Below are 12,548 nucleotides of genomic sequence, written 5' to 3' on the forward strand. Positions count from 1 at the left end.
CCAGAATGAGAATATGAATTTTCTAGTCACTGTTAGGTAATGGAAGATCCCGTGGTCACTTTACGTCAGGGACACCGCCTCAATTCATTACTTGCCTTTTATCCCCTCTTCCCACGAGAGCCTGCTGCCAGCAGAAACCTGTGGGTTTGCTGGATCTGCTCCTTACTAGCTTGCTAGCCTAATTTCTGGTCCCCGCAAGGATTACACAGATATGGAGAAGGAAGGGAAGCAGGATGGGAAAGTTCTCAGATGCTTGGTCCTATCAAAGACTGGCTTTGCGTCTCTGAGTCTCACAGATGTTTGAAGTTGACAGTTTTGCAGCCAGGTTTTCTGGACACGTCCCTACTGGACCACCTATGATTACAACTCCTGTCTCCCGTACCTCTGACCTGCCATCATAGGGCCATGTCCCCACTTCCCCTCCATTGCGGCCACCAATCACTGTAGCTTCCTTGGGCATGAGTCAGCCCAGAGCCACCATCCTCGAGTGGCAGGGCACACAGAACAAGCTGTTTGAGAGTCCAGATAACTTAGGGCATGAGGGGGAAGGTCCAAGTGCCTTTTCTGAAGAAGACATCACAGAATCTTCCCTAAATTTCAACAACCCAACTCTTTTCTACCGTCCCAAGTGGTGAAGAGCTTCGAGAAGTGTGTGATGGATTTTTGGCTTTTTCTTTTGTAAATTCTGCACTTTGCTGGCATTGCCCATCCGTGGAATGCAGCAGCTATCCTACTTTGGTGCCTCCACTAACACTTCAGCTTTAGCTTCCAGTCCCATTAGTAGCAAATCAACATGTGCATTGAACCTTCCCATTCACAAAATGTGATCAAGTGCCTTATCCCACCTACTCCTCACAGCTTGCTACTGAGGTGGTGAATCTGTTCTCCCCATTTGTCCGATGAAGAAACAGGCACAGAAAGGTCAAGAAGCTGGCCCAAGATCACACGGCTGGAAATTAAGAGCCAGATTTGAGCCTGACTCCTTTTCACTGCAGCACACCGCTGCCCTTGCTTCGTACTGCCTGGCACTAGGGCAGGGGGCCTTCCGGGGCCCAGGGCACTCCTGATTCAAAGGATGTCCTCGAGGCCTGCCTGGAAAGGCAGCGGCCTCCTCAGTACAGGCTGGAGGCTTCCTTGAAGCGGATCGCGGCGGCCAGCCCTGTGCCTGGCAGCTGGGTTCGGAGAACCAGCCAAAGAAAAGCCTTGCTTCCTTTGCACATAAAGCACCCATTCTCAGCCACACACACTGGCACGGACACTCACAGAGCCGAGCCTCAAAGGGTCGGACAATGAAACAGACACAGGCCAGGGCGAAAGATTTGTTTTTCTTCCTAAATGCAACCCAGATCATAATCAACACTTACATACAATTTGCATATGAGCTGAAGTTTTTAATAGGAAAGGTAGGGAATTCTGTGCCAGAGTTTTTGGGGCAGGTGACTGGGGGAGGTGTCTATCCAGACAGCTTTATGGCCTGTGGCCACTGCTTCATGGTGTTTAGCACATGGGCCAAAAATACACCAGCTCCCTTTCCCGCCATGTTTCTCACCTTCTACCCATCTTCCTCTCTCTGTCCCCCTCTCCCACCATTACTGACCCCTACTAGTGGCTAGTCCTGGGCTAGCTGCAGAGCTCAGTGATAATCCAACCTGCCTGCCAGGGCTCCCAATCAGGTAGGGAGACGGGAGAGGAAAAGCAACAGGGGAAATCTAGGATAACAGAGTAAAGATGGAGGCACACACAGTGCTGGGAGACCACACAGTGGGGCGGGGACAGGAGAGATTATAGGGGACCTTCAAGATAGTTCACCACCGACTGACGGATCAGGACGAATGGCTGCCTGACCCATCAGAACGGATCCCAGCCTCCACGCGGAATTGGGTGAATGTCAGCTCGTGGTGGATGACAGAGAGCTTCACGGAGGAGGCGATGTGGGAGTCGTGAGGGTGTGTCAGCTAGGCAGACAAACTTCCGGGGTGGGGCGTGACTCTGGGTCGAGGGAGCAGTAGAGGCAGAGGGGCAGGAGAGCGTCCATTAGGGGAGCTCTTGGGGCCTCTCTGTCTCTGATGCCTTCGAGACGCACGGTGGTCAGCAGACGTTTGTTGAATGAATGACGGGGAGTCATGGAGATGAGGCTGATGGGCAGCAACATAGCAGTAAGACGCCCGTTTGTTGGCGTTGACTCTGTATGTGCCAGGCCTTCACACAGACTATTGCTCCTGCTTCCTTGTCAGCAGTAGGTGAATTGCCAAGACTAGAAGAGAGATCTTTATAAAAAGTCCCTAACACATAGTAAGTGTTCTATAGGTGTTACTTATTCTTACCCCAAAGTCACAGATACACACATGGGAGCTCAGAGAAATAAGGTAACAGTTTGGACAGCCAGGTCTGTCTGACACCGAGTCCCATCCCCTAACCCATGCCGCAGAGGGAACTAGGACTGTTTAACTATGTGAATTCTACTACACACACCTGAAAACAAGGACATTGTAAGGGCCTGGGCCATCCTTCTCATCAGAATGCTCAGTAGCCCGCACCTTGGCGTGGCTGCGGGGCAGAGCTGTGGCCCTGCGGTTCCCTGCTCTCGTCTCTGTTCCCACGGCCTCTCGTGGCCACAGCATCTCAGTGTGTTGCATGTGATTTCCACACAACAAGGTCCCCAGCTGCAAGCCTGTACTTATTATGAGGCTCAGTCAAAGAAACAGTGACCTGGTCCAACAATGGAAGCTAAGCCATTTTACTGTACCACTCACATCAGACAGGCGAGTGAAGGCATTTTCGAGGGTGGCTTTTACGATATACAACACAGAACAAGCTGTAGGATTTAAGGCCCCAGTACAGTGCAACTGAGCTGTGGACAGCCTCCCACGTCAGGAATGGTCAGCTAGCCTGTGGGTTCAAGGCCCCTGGCGGTCATCGTTATTCACCTTTGTCCTTGAAGTGTCTAGAAACTTCTGATGCTCAGTGGCCAAAGCACCCAGATATTATCCAATACCCAGTATTGGTTTCCCAGTGATGGGAACACAATGAAAATCTAATAGGTCCCACTCTGGTCTTGCGGATGCAACTTCCTGGTTCTCCACTGCCCCTTCTTTCTGTGGTTAACCTTTGGGTCCCAGAAATGAAGGCTCCATACAAAGTTGGAAGGTCCTGGCCAGGGCAAGAAGGAGTTTCTCAGCTGAGACTTTTTCTCTTGACAATCTGAACAGCAAAACTCAACTGAGTATAACAGCCATTGTTTGCATCCTTATTTCTAAAGTGACCCAGACTGACAGGCACAAAATCACATCCAAATTTCACCCCACGCAGCAAGAAAGAAAGAAAACTAAAATCAGGCTGCTTCATCGTTTGTCTCTCATGAATGCATCTTATGAATATTTTTCTTTAAAAGACTCAGGTGCTGAGGACTTGGGAAGACCTATTTGCATGCATTCATTAAATCTCCAGCTTCCATTTTTTAACTAACTAATCGGCATCTTTCATTCATAAATTGGGATTTATCAGTATAGCTCATGAAAGGAGAGAAAATATTATTATTTTATTTAGTTAATATGCAAAGACACGCTGTGTTTGTAATGACCTGCTTTCACTGAATGGAGGCTGGAAATAGCAGCAGCTTCCTGTAATGAGGGTGTTGATGCCCCGGCCCCAGCTGTTCTCCACTAGACACTCTGCTCCTTGACCCATCAGTGCCCGTGCTCCTTGGGTGAAGGGGCAGGAGCGATTTCCTCACAGCAGGGAAAACTGGACGCCTGGTGTTTGTTCTGTGGATAGAACCAATTCCACCCGCTTTCTTAGTGGGAAGAAAAAGCTTAAGGCACAGAGGTGGAGGGGGCTGGGAAGGAGTGTTCATTTTTGTTGGCTCTAAGACACACACACACACACACACACACACACACACACACACACACGGAACCTGTCAAGAGTTGGGCCCAAACCCATCAATAGAAGATTCCTCTGTAATCTACTGCTTCTTCTCTTCTCTCACCCTATTGCACCTGCCATCCCTCGTGCAGCTTGTCTGCCACACAAATAAATCCTCTGTTCTGAAGTCCCCTGATAAAGGGATTTATTTATCAAGTCGACCTGCATATCCCATTTGTCCCTGCAAATGAGTGGCTCCTTCTTGCTCTCTCTAACCCAGATCTAGAACCAGGGCCCCAGGTTCACCTGGCTTAGCCAGAACTTGGATTCTCTCCCCAACCCCTCCAACGATCAGGCGGCTTTGAACCACAATCAGCTTGCTACTCTGGCCTGCAGAACTGCTCTGGCCTCACCTAGCCGTGTGGGGAGGGGCAGGGGCAGGAGTCAGCACTGCCCTTCCCGGTGTACACTGGGGCAGGGTCCAGCTGCATTCTTTCTGTCCAGCCCTGGTGCCAGCCTGCCGAGGCCTCTGCCTGGGGCCATTCTGTGGCACATTCCAGAGCCTGGCTCGCTTTTGTGTCTTAAAGGAAGATATTCCCTCTGCTGGTTTTTTTTGTTTTGTTTTGTTTTTTTTGTGTTTTTTTTTTTTATTTTAATTTGGCTCTAGGAGCTATTAATATTTTTAAATTATGAAAACATACATGCTCATTGTAGAAAATGTAGAAAAGGAGAAAACTATCCATTTAAAAAATCTAGACTCCCGCCACCAAGAGACCACTGGCATGCACACTCCCACTTGGGGTATCCCCTTTGACCCTTTGTGCCTGTGGTAGAATGGGTCCTCAGACCAAATGGGGGCCACCTGGGCTTCCTCCAGCTGAAGTGACTCTAAAGCAGGATGGAAAAAACAAAAGTACTGTGTATTAAATGTTTACATGCAGCAATCAGAGTCACGTGATAAACGGCAAGCGTATATCTGTGACTGTGTGGACCCATTCAGGGCATCCCTGCGGTGATTGGCATAACTGTATTTAGAGATCGTGTCAAAAGTCTAAAACTGAGACCTTAGCTGAACATGATGCTCCCCTGGGTCTCCTACCCCACCCCCACGGGCCTTGGGTATGTGAATTTGTGCTTATATCATATATGGGATCTTACTACCCTCACATTTTTATATTCTGACAATACTAGTTTGTGAACATTTTTACAAGTCAATAGAAATTCATCTGCAGCCAGTTTTCCATGGCTACCCAGCATTCCATTACGTAAACTTACCGTTGAAGCTTTCACCCATTACTGAACATTTCAGATGCCTCTTCAGTTTTTTCACAATATGAACAATACCTCAATGAACATCTTCATATGAAAATCTCTGCCTCTCTCTGGGGTTATTTCTGTTGGATGGACTCCTAAAAGGAAAACTATTGGGTCACAGGGTAGGAACATTTTAACGTCTTGTTTTACATTGCTCAATTTGTTTCTAAATCGGTGGTCCTGATTTACCCTGAAAATTAGAACATTTTCATTGCTTTAATTAATCTTTCATTGCAAAAACAATTCACAGAACACTTGCTCCTTGCACAAAATTTTAAAAGGTAAGGCCTACATTTCTTTTAACCACCTCCTCCAGTCTCTGAACCCTTCCCTCAGAGGTAGCTTTTCAGTTCAGCAAAAGTCTTCCCTCAATGCATTTAATTGGTTCTCTGTGTACTTATGAGTACATCAAATGTATATCTACAAGTATGAACTGTAACAAAAACTTACATATCTCTGTAACTATAGAAAACATGTTATTTTTGTGTGTAGCTTTTTTTACATGAATGATAGCATATGGCATGTACATTATGTGACTTGTTTCTTTTCCTTCAGCTGTCTGTCTTGTGTATATATAAATTTACCTCTTTCTAACTTTCCATGCATTTCCGTGGGATAGCTATAGCCTAGTTTTGACAGCCCTTCATCTGTGCATCAATATTTGGGTTGATCCCAATTTTTTTCCCTTTTGCAAATAGTGCTGCGTGCACACCTTTTTACACAAGCAAGTGGTTTGAACAAGTTTCTTTTTTCTACAGTAGAAATCAAGAAATAGAAGTTCTGGGTCATGGGACATCCACATTTTTAATTTTAATAGATAACGGCCAAATCGTAGAGGACAATTTGAATGACTTTTATTAGGGATATTCTAGACTGCCTTGGATTTAAGCTCAATTATCAGGATGTGGTTCTGAAGTGTCCTGTTAGGTAGGATGTCACCCAAAGTCCTGTGCATGTATTCATTCATTAGCCCGCCCATGTCTGTCTCCTGAGGACCCAGCACGGTCCTGGATCCGTAGTGCACAGTCGATGAATGTGGGTTAGGTGCTCTCCTCTTCACCAGCCACACCCTCCAGGGGCCTCAACCCGACACCTGATTCCTTTCCCCACCTGCCAACTCCCAGCTCAGCTTTCTAGACAGCGCTCAAATATCGCCTCTTCTTGGAAGGCCTCCCTGGAGCCCAGGCTGAATAAGAAAGCCTCTCTTCTGTGTCCCCATGGCACCCTTAGGTATTGTCTTGTCATGCTTATTGCAATTTGGAATTTCGCCGTCTCTCCCCCATTTCACTGGATAGTCTCGGGGCTTCAATGGTGCCTGGCTTTGGGGTGTCACCTGATCAATGTTTGTGGACTGCTGACCAAACGACAAGCATGAATGAATGGCAGTCTGTCAGCTTTGAGAGAGAAGGAGCAAAGTGTATGCCGAGTGCTTCATACAGAGCTTACCAGAAAACGGCTGTACGAAATTAGGTGGCTGATAATTGATCCTTGATGGTAGTCATGGTGTTGCTCAAAATGAGAAACAAAAAAATAATAAAACAGTCAATGATAAACTCTCACGCACACAAAAGTTGAGAACCACGTCATCCACCTCTCTGGAAAGTGTTTGTGACACTCCTCACTTCAGTCTTTCTCCATGGAATCTAGAAGATTCTGAAGCAATTTGGCTTTTAAAATGCATCACAGAGAATAACAAACAGGAGGGAGAACACCGCTCAAACCGTTGGTCTATGGCAGCTTCTCATCATCAACCTCTGGGTAGGGTCTCAGCTCTGAAAAGAAATGTATGAAAACAAGACTGGAACTCAATGTATCAAAATGTTCCAAATTGTGGCACTAGGGGCCTTAGCGTGATGGGTGATGTTCTGATCTTCTTTTTACTTTTTTTAAACCTTTCAGATTATTTCACCATGTACATAAATTCATTTTAAATAGGAAAGCTAGAAATAACCAAAAAAAGTCTAGCCATTAATGAAGTTTCTAAGAAAAATTCTGAAAATCGTCTGTGATGTGTGTACATATACGACAGGAGAAAACCATTCCAAGAGGGCTAACCAGAAATATGAACTCTCAGATTACATAGTCACTAGTTCAATATTAATTGGGGGCCCTGGGAGGTGCGAAGGACTGTATAGGGGCCGGGAACACAGTGGGGAACGTCAGGTACCCTCACACAACCCTCAGTCTAGTGGAAGCCACAAATCCACGTACTAATGGAGACCAGGCGGCGAGGAGAAAGGGGTGAAACCCACCCGCGGGCCGGCTCCTAGTCTTTGCTGACATGTGCAGGCCCAGGGAAGGAGTATAAATGGAAGTTCATTTACCACGTCTAAATATTCACACGTGATAAATCGAGTTAATAAATCGAAGTACTCTCTAGTCTCCTACCTTGACAAATAAGCCTTTATAATGGCCTGGAAGGCCAAGTTCGAAGCTCGAATTCTCAAACACTCCTCAGATGTCCTTACCTGAAGAAGATGACCTTGGTTGCCTCTCCCCAACACACAGCGTCTACTCTGCTTCTCTTCTCAGGCCTGACTGCGGCTCACACAGCAAGGGGTTTTGTGCAGGTGCGTGACACAGCCAAGCTTCTTGCCCTGCCTCCCCCTCCACGGACTCGTGGCTGCACAGGGAAGTAGGGAAGGGTACATTTGGAGTGGGGCCTCTAAGGTGGGGCCAACGGCAGGCGGGACGTCCCCCCTTACCTGGGTCTTAAGGCAGCACTATATTCTGGGCAGGGAGGGACTCTGGTGCCCTGGAGAATGAATGCCGCATCTTACGACAGCAGCGGCTTTTCCGGGTGGCCACATCTTCCACTCTTGGAAGAGAAGCCACAAGTCTGGGTTTTGTTATGAAACTGTATGATTTTTACATGTGAGCAAATAATAATTTTTTAAGAAGGTAACTTGCTCTGCAGTTCAAACCTAAAGTATCTGTGCACCACCTGTGACCTGTGTGGAAGGAGAGGAAATTAAAATTCCTTTTCCATGTTGCTTCACCACTATTTGGTTTTGAAAATGATATTCCCCAATTCATTAATGTTGTTAAGCCCATCAATTGATGATGAGATGTCTCCATTGTTGTATATGTGTTTGAATTTCATGCATCTTCTGTTTCCCAGCAGAAATCCAGTTTAGTTGGTACCTTCCAGTACTGGTGTGTGTCCTCACATGCCATCAGAAAAGGCCTGATGTTTGGCTGTGAACATTTTCTTCCCGGATGCTGCTTTCCCTCATGTCCTCCTTTAGCCATGATAACCTCGGCACATACCTGTCATTGCACTGCCCGTATGCTGCTGTCATTAGCTCTTTACATGTCGGTCACTTCAAGAATTATCTCCGTGTCCCCAGGGCCTAACACAGAACCTGCCATTTGGTAGATGCCTAGTACATTTCGTTTGTTCTGAACTGAATTCATTGCTGGTGGGTTCTCTTTGATGGCCCGCATCTCCGCAATCACAAGTTAATAATAATCATAGCTGACATTTCTTGGATATTCGCTGTAAGTTAGGCTCTGCGTGAAGAACTTTACGTATATTACCTCATAGAATCTGCTCAACTAACTGCTCAACAATTTTTATCCCCATTTTTCAGATGCAACAATTTTTACCCCATTTTTCAGAGAGACAAAAAGTCCTGCTGCTGAGTCATCCAGCGGGCCAATGGCAGAGGTGGGACTTGAAGCAATCCTGCCTGGTTTGCAAGATCTGTGTTCTTAACCAGTAAGCCAGTGCTTCCTTAAAAGTGCCACGGACACTCCTTGAGACGCTCTGAGGTAGTACACAGAGGAGCTCTTATTTTAATTACTCGGCATTTGTTTGACTCAATATGTATTTATCTCAGTGTGTGTTAGGAAAAAAAATTAATGACAGCATGTGTTTTATGGCACGACATATTGATTTTTCTATTTACATCGGTGATACAAAATTTTTCTTTTAAACTTACTGAGTTAAAGTCTAAAAAGTCGAGTCCATTTACAGATGATGTTAGGTGAATAATAAATAAGATAGGTAATACAACAACACAGCAAAATGATGTGTCTGAGTATATTTAAAAAAAAGACTAGAATTTATGCCTCATAAACCACCATATTATGGATTAAAAAGAAACACACACGCACACACACGATGAAACTAATTTATAAACTCTTACCATGCGTTTACAAGTTTGTAGGATGTTGTTTAAAAAATGCATCCCAGACCTGCTTAACAAGAACTCCAGCCTCTACACTTCCAAATTTGAAACGTGTTTATTTCTTTTTCCTCTTTCTATTTTTGAAACTTAAATGGCCAAATGGATTTTAAAAAATTGCCTCTAAATAAAAAATGAGCTGGGGGCCTGGAGCTCTCCTCTGCCTCATTTCGAGTCCGAGCAAATGGTGAATTACAACACCCCTGGCCATAGTGGTTTCTAACTGCCAAGCTGCCAGGCTTTTAAATAACAGCAGCACAGAAGTGTGGCCATAACGCTACCTATTTCCCTTGCTAAATTATTTATGCGTTTATTATACTTTACATGGGCTGTTGAACCTGACGGTACTTCTGTGGGGGCCAGGTCATTTCAAGAAACCCATTACCGAGAATCAACTCGGCTACATTAGAAACTGGCACATCCAATTGTATGTAATGTTGCTCATTAATATTATATAATTACGGCCTCTGCAGTTGTTTTTGGGCGGTGGTGTGTGTGTGTGTGTGTGTGTGTGTGTGGCACTATCCAATGGCTTCAAGGCAATCCACTTCATTAAGAAGCTGTTTAACATCGAGGGTGTATTAGTAAAGACTGGCTTAATGCAGCCATAGAACTGGATCTAAGATGACTCGGCCAAATGAAGCTCTTTCCCTGTTTAATGTGTTTTACACAAGATTGCAGTGGTTTATAAAACCACTCTCCAGGATTCACAGTGTCCGATTTGCCAGCAGATCAACAGCATGGTAGAAGTTTTCTGCCACTAGTAATTTGATGTACGTTATCAGGAAATTGCTGTATTTCCCCCCAAGCAACACAAAACAGCAACAATAAAACCTACTGAACTCTTTGTAAGACTTTCCAAAGTACGCTTGTTAGCTAAATTCAACCTAACATTTATTACTTTTGAACTTTGTGACTTGTATATAAAGAAAAAATGGATTAATTCAACAATAATTCGACAAATACTCTTTAAAGGCCTACTATGTGCCGGACATACTGCTGGGATCAGGGGATACAAAAGACAAAGAAAAGAGTGCCTGACGTGGAGGAGCAACTCTAATGGGATCGGAAGAGTCAATTACATAATAGTCAATTACGTGGCCAAGTGTCTCTGCCAACCTAGGAGAAGACACCCACCTCTGCTGGCGCTTAGGGAAGGCCGGCGAGGGTCCTCGAGTGGGAGTTCCTCTAGCAAAGCAAGTCAGTGCTCTTGGCAGCCTGACACACATGGAAAGGCCTAAGGAAATTGTGTGGGGGGCGTGGGAGACGCTTGCCATCTCCTCCAAAGACTTTCCATTCTCCTTTGTGAGCAGAATCTGGTTTTGTTTTAATATAATGACTTTCTTTGAACATTTATTGCTTAAGGGTTAGTACTGAAATGACACTCTGGCCGAAAGGAAATTCAGACAAACTGGACCAGTGCCTGTGAGTTGGTGGCTATGTTGGGGCCACAGGTTTGGTCTCTGACTCCCAGCTCTCTGGCCTCTGGACCCTGCAGCTTCCCTGCAAGCTCTGAAAAGTTATTCTTTTTCCAGCATCGCAGGTGACAATCCTCCGGCCTAGCCACAGGGTGTGAGATGGCAGCTGTTTGGCAGCATGGCCAGGGTTTTGATACAGGGAAGTGAAGTGTGTCCAATCAAAACAGCAAGGGGTCATCTAGGACAGCAGCCCGTCCACGTAGGTGGCTGGCAGCACAAAAGAATCCAAGTCACACCCCGTGACACATGTCACAGGAAGGCCAACCCCCGTGTCAGCTCACCTGAATCTTTGCCAGGATACAGCGATTTCAAGTGAAGCATATTTGTGCCCTGGACCTTTCCAAAGCATTTATTTGGTAACACTGCATTGGAGGAACTGGCTTCACCACTCCCCACCACAGTGGCTTGTTAACTATGGACTTTATGTTAATGATAATATCTTAAATGGGAAAGGAGGTGGAAAACAGTGTTTAAAATGCACAGGGCTTGCGTGGGGTATGAAACAACTAACAAAAAGAGAAAATGTAACCCGGCAATTAACTGTTAAAAAAAACAATGGTGCTTTCTAAGTAAACACGCACACTTTCCAATACTGAAACAGAGGTGGGGTTTCATAAAACCTGCTTTCGGGACTTGGTTTTGTTTCTGTCCAGCTTGCCTTTTGGTAGTGAGCTTCTAGGCACTCTTGGAAAAGAGGGTATTCCAAAAGTAATTCTGCTCTTTTCCCCTATCTTCACAGAACCTGTCTTTGAATATCATTATTCTATTTCTTTAGTTTCAGTAAAATATATATTCCACAGCTTCATTAGAATGTTTATTAGTGCTGCTGGGCAAAGTCACTGCTGCGTGTTAATCTCTTAGGGGACTGGACCTTATACCTGCCCAGACTTGTCTTCTCATATAGCTCAGTACCCAAAACAACACCAAGGACACCATGCCCTTCAGTTCCATTACAGAAAGCTCCTAGGCCACAGACTCTAAAAGGATCCATTGCTTTAAATATTCCTGCATGCGATGAGCACGTGCTCGTGTAATTTCTGGTAGCATCTGGTGGCTTTTTTGGTATGGGTGTCCATTCCATCATGTGCCTCTGTGTCTTGTGGTAATGACTGAAGCAGGGCTGCTGGTGCATTGTACAACTCCAGGGGGCGTGGCTTTCACATCATGGTCTGTGGTGCTGCGCGGAGTTGCATAGCCACAGCCTGGGCCGCCTTGGGTGGTGGCCCTGATTGCTAAAGTCATCAGACCGGCCTGTTGAGAGTTTGGGTGTGTACTGTTGGGAAAAGGCTGACGATGTATGCTTCAAGGGCAGTGGTGGAGGACAGTATAGCTGGAGTGGGGCAGAGTTCACGCTGTGTGATTATGGGGTGAGATTTATATCACCTGCCAAGCTTTAAGACAGGCTAGTGAAGGAGATATTAGGGCTCTGCTTCCTGGGAGGCTCTGGGTTTGGGGTGTGGTTGACCTCAAAACCCAGCGGGGGCTGGGCAGTAGCCAGCAGGGTCCATGCATTCACCAACCTACAAGTTCTCTGAAGGTGTGTCAGCCCTTGCGAGATAGGGAAGGACATTTTTCTTTTTTTCCCTTTTGAAAAATCCGATAGTACCTTAATATTGGGGCAGAGATTGCTTTCTCTGTAACCCAAAAGCTTCCCAGTGAGCATGCTTCATGGGAGGGGCTCTCTTCTGCCTGCAGTGTTCAA

General features: G+C 45.8%; 1 long non-coding RNA gene across 1 annotated transcript; it reads right to left on the minus strand.

The window, feature by feature from the left end:
* Positions 1–1,365: 1,365 nt before the first annotated feature.
* Positions 1,366–10,692, minus strand: LOC109452489 (uncharacterized). The gene is made up of 2 exons (XR_012489886.1): positions 6,625–10,692; positions 1,366–5,273 (listed from the first exon to the last, which is right to left on the minus strand). It is a non-coding gene; the product is annotated as an uncharacterized LOC109452489 (long non-coding RNA).
* Positions 10,693–12,548: the final 1,856 nt, after the last annotated feature.

This window comes from Rhinolophus sinicus, linkage group LG10, assembly GCF_036562045.2.
Source record: "Rhinolophus sinicus isolate RSC01 linkage group LG10, ASM3656204v1, whole genome shotgun sequence".
Lineage (NCBI taxonomy): Eukaryota > Metazoa > Chordata > Mammalia > Chiroptera > Rhinolophidae > Rhinolophus > Rhinolophus sinicus.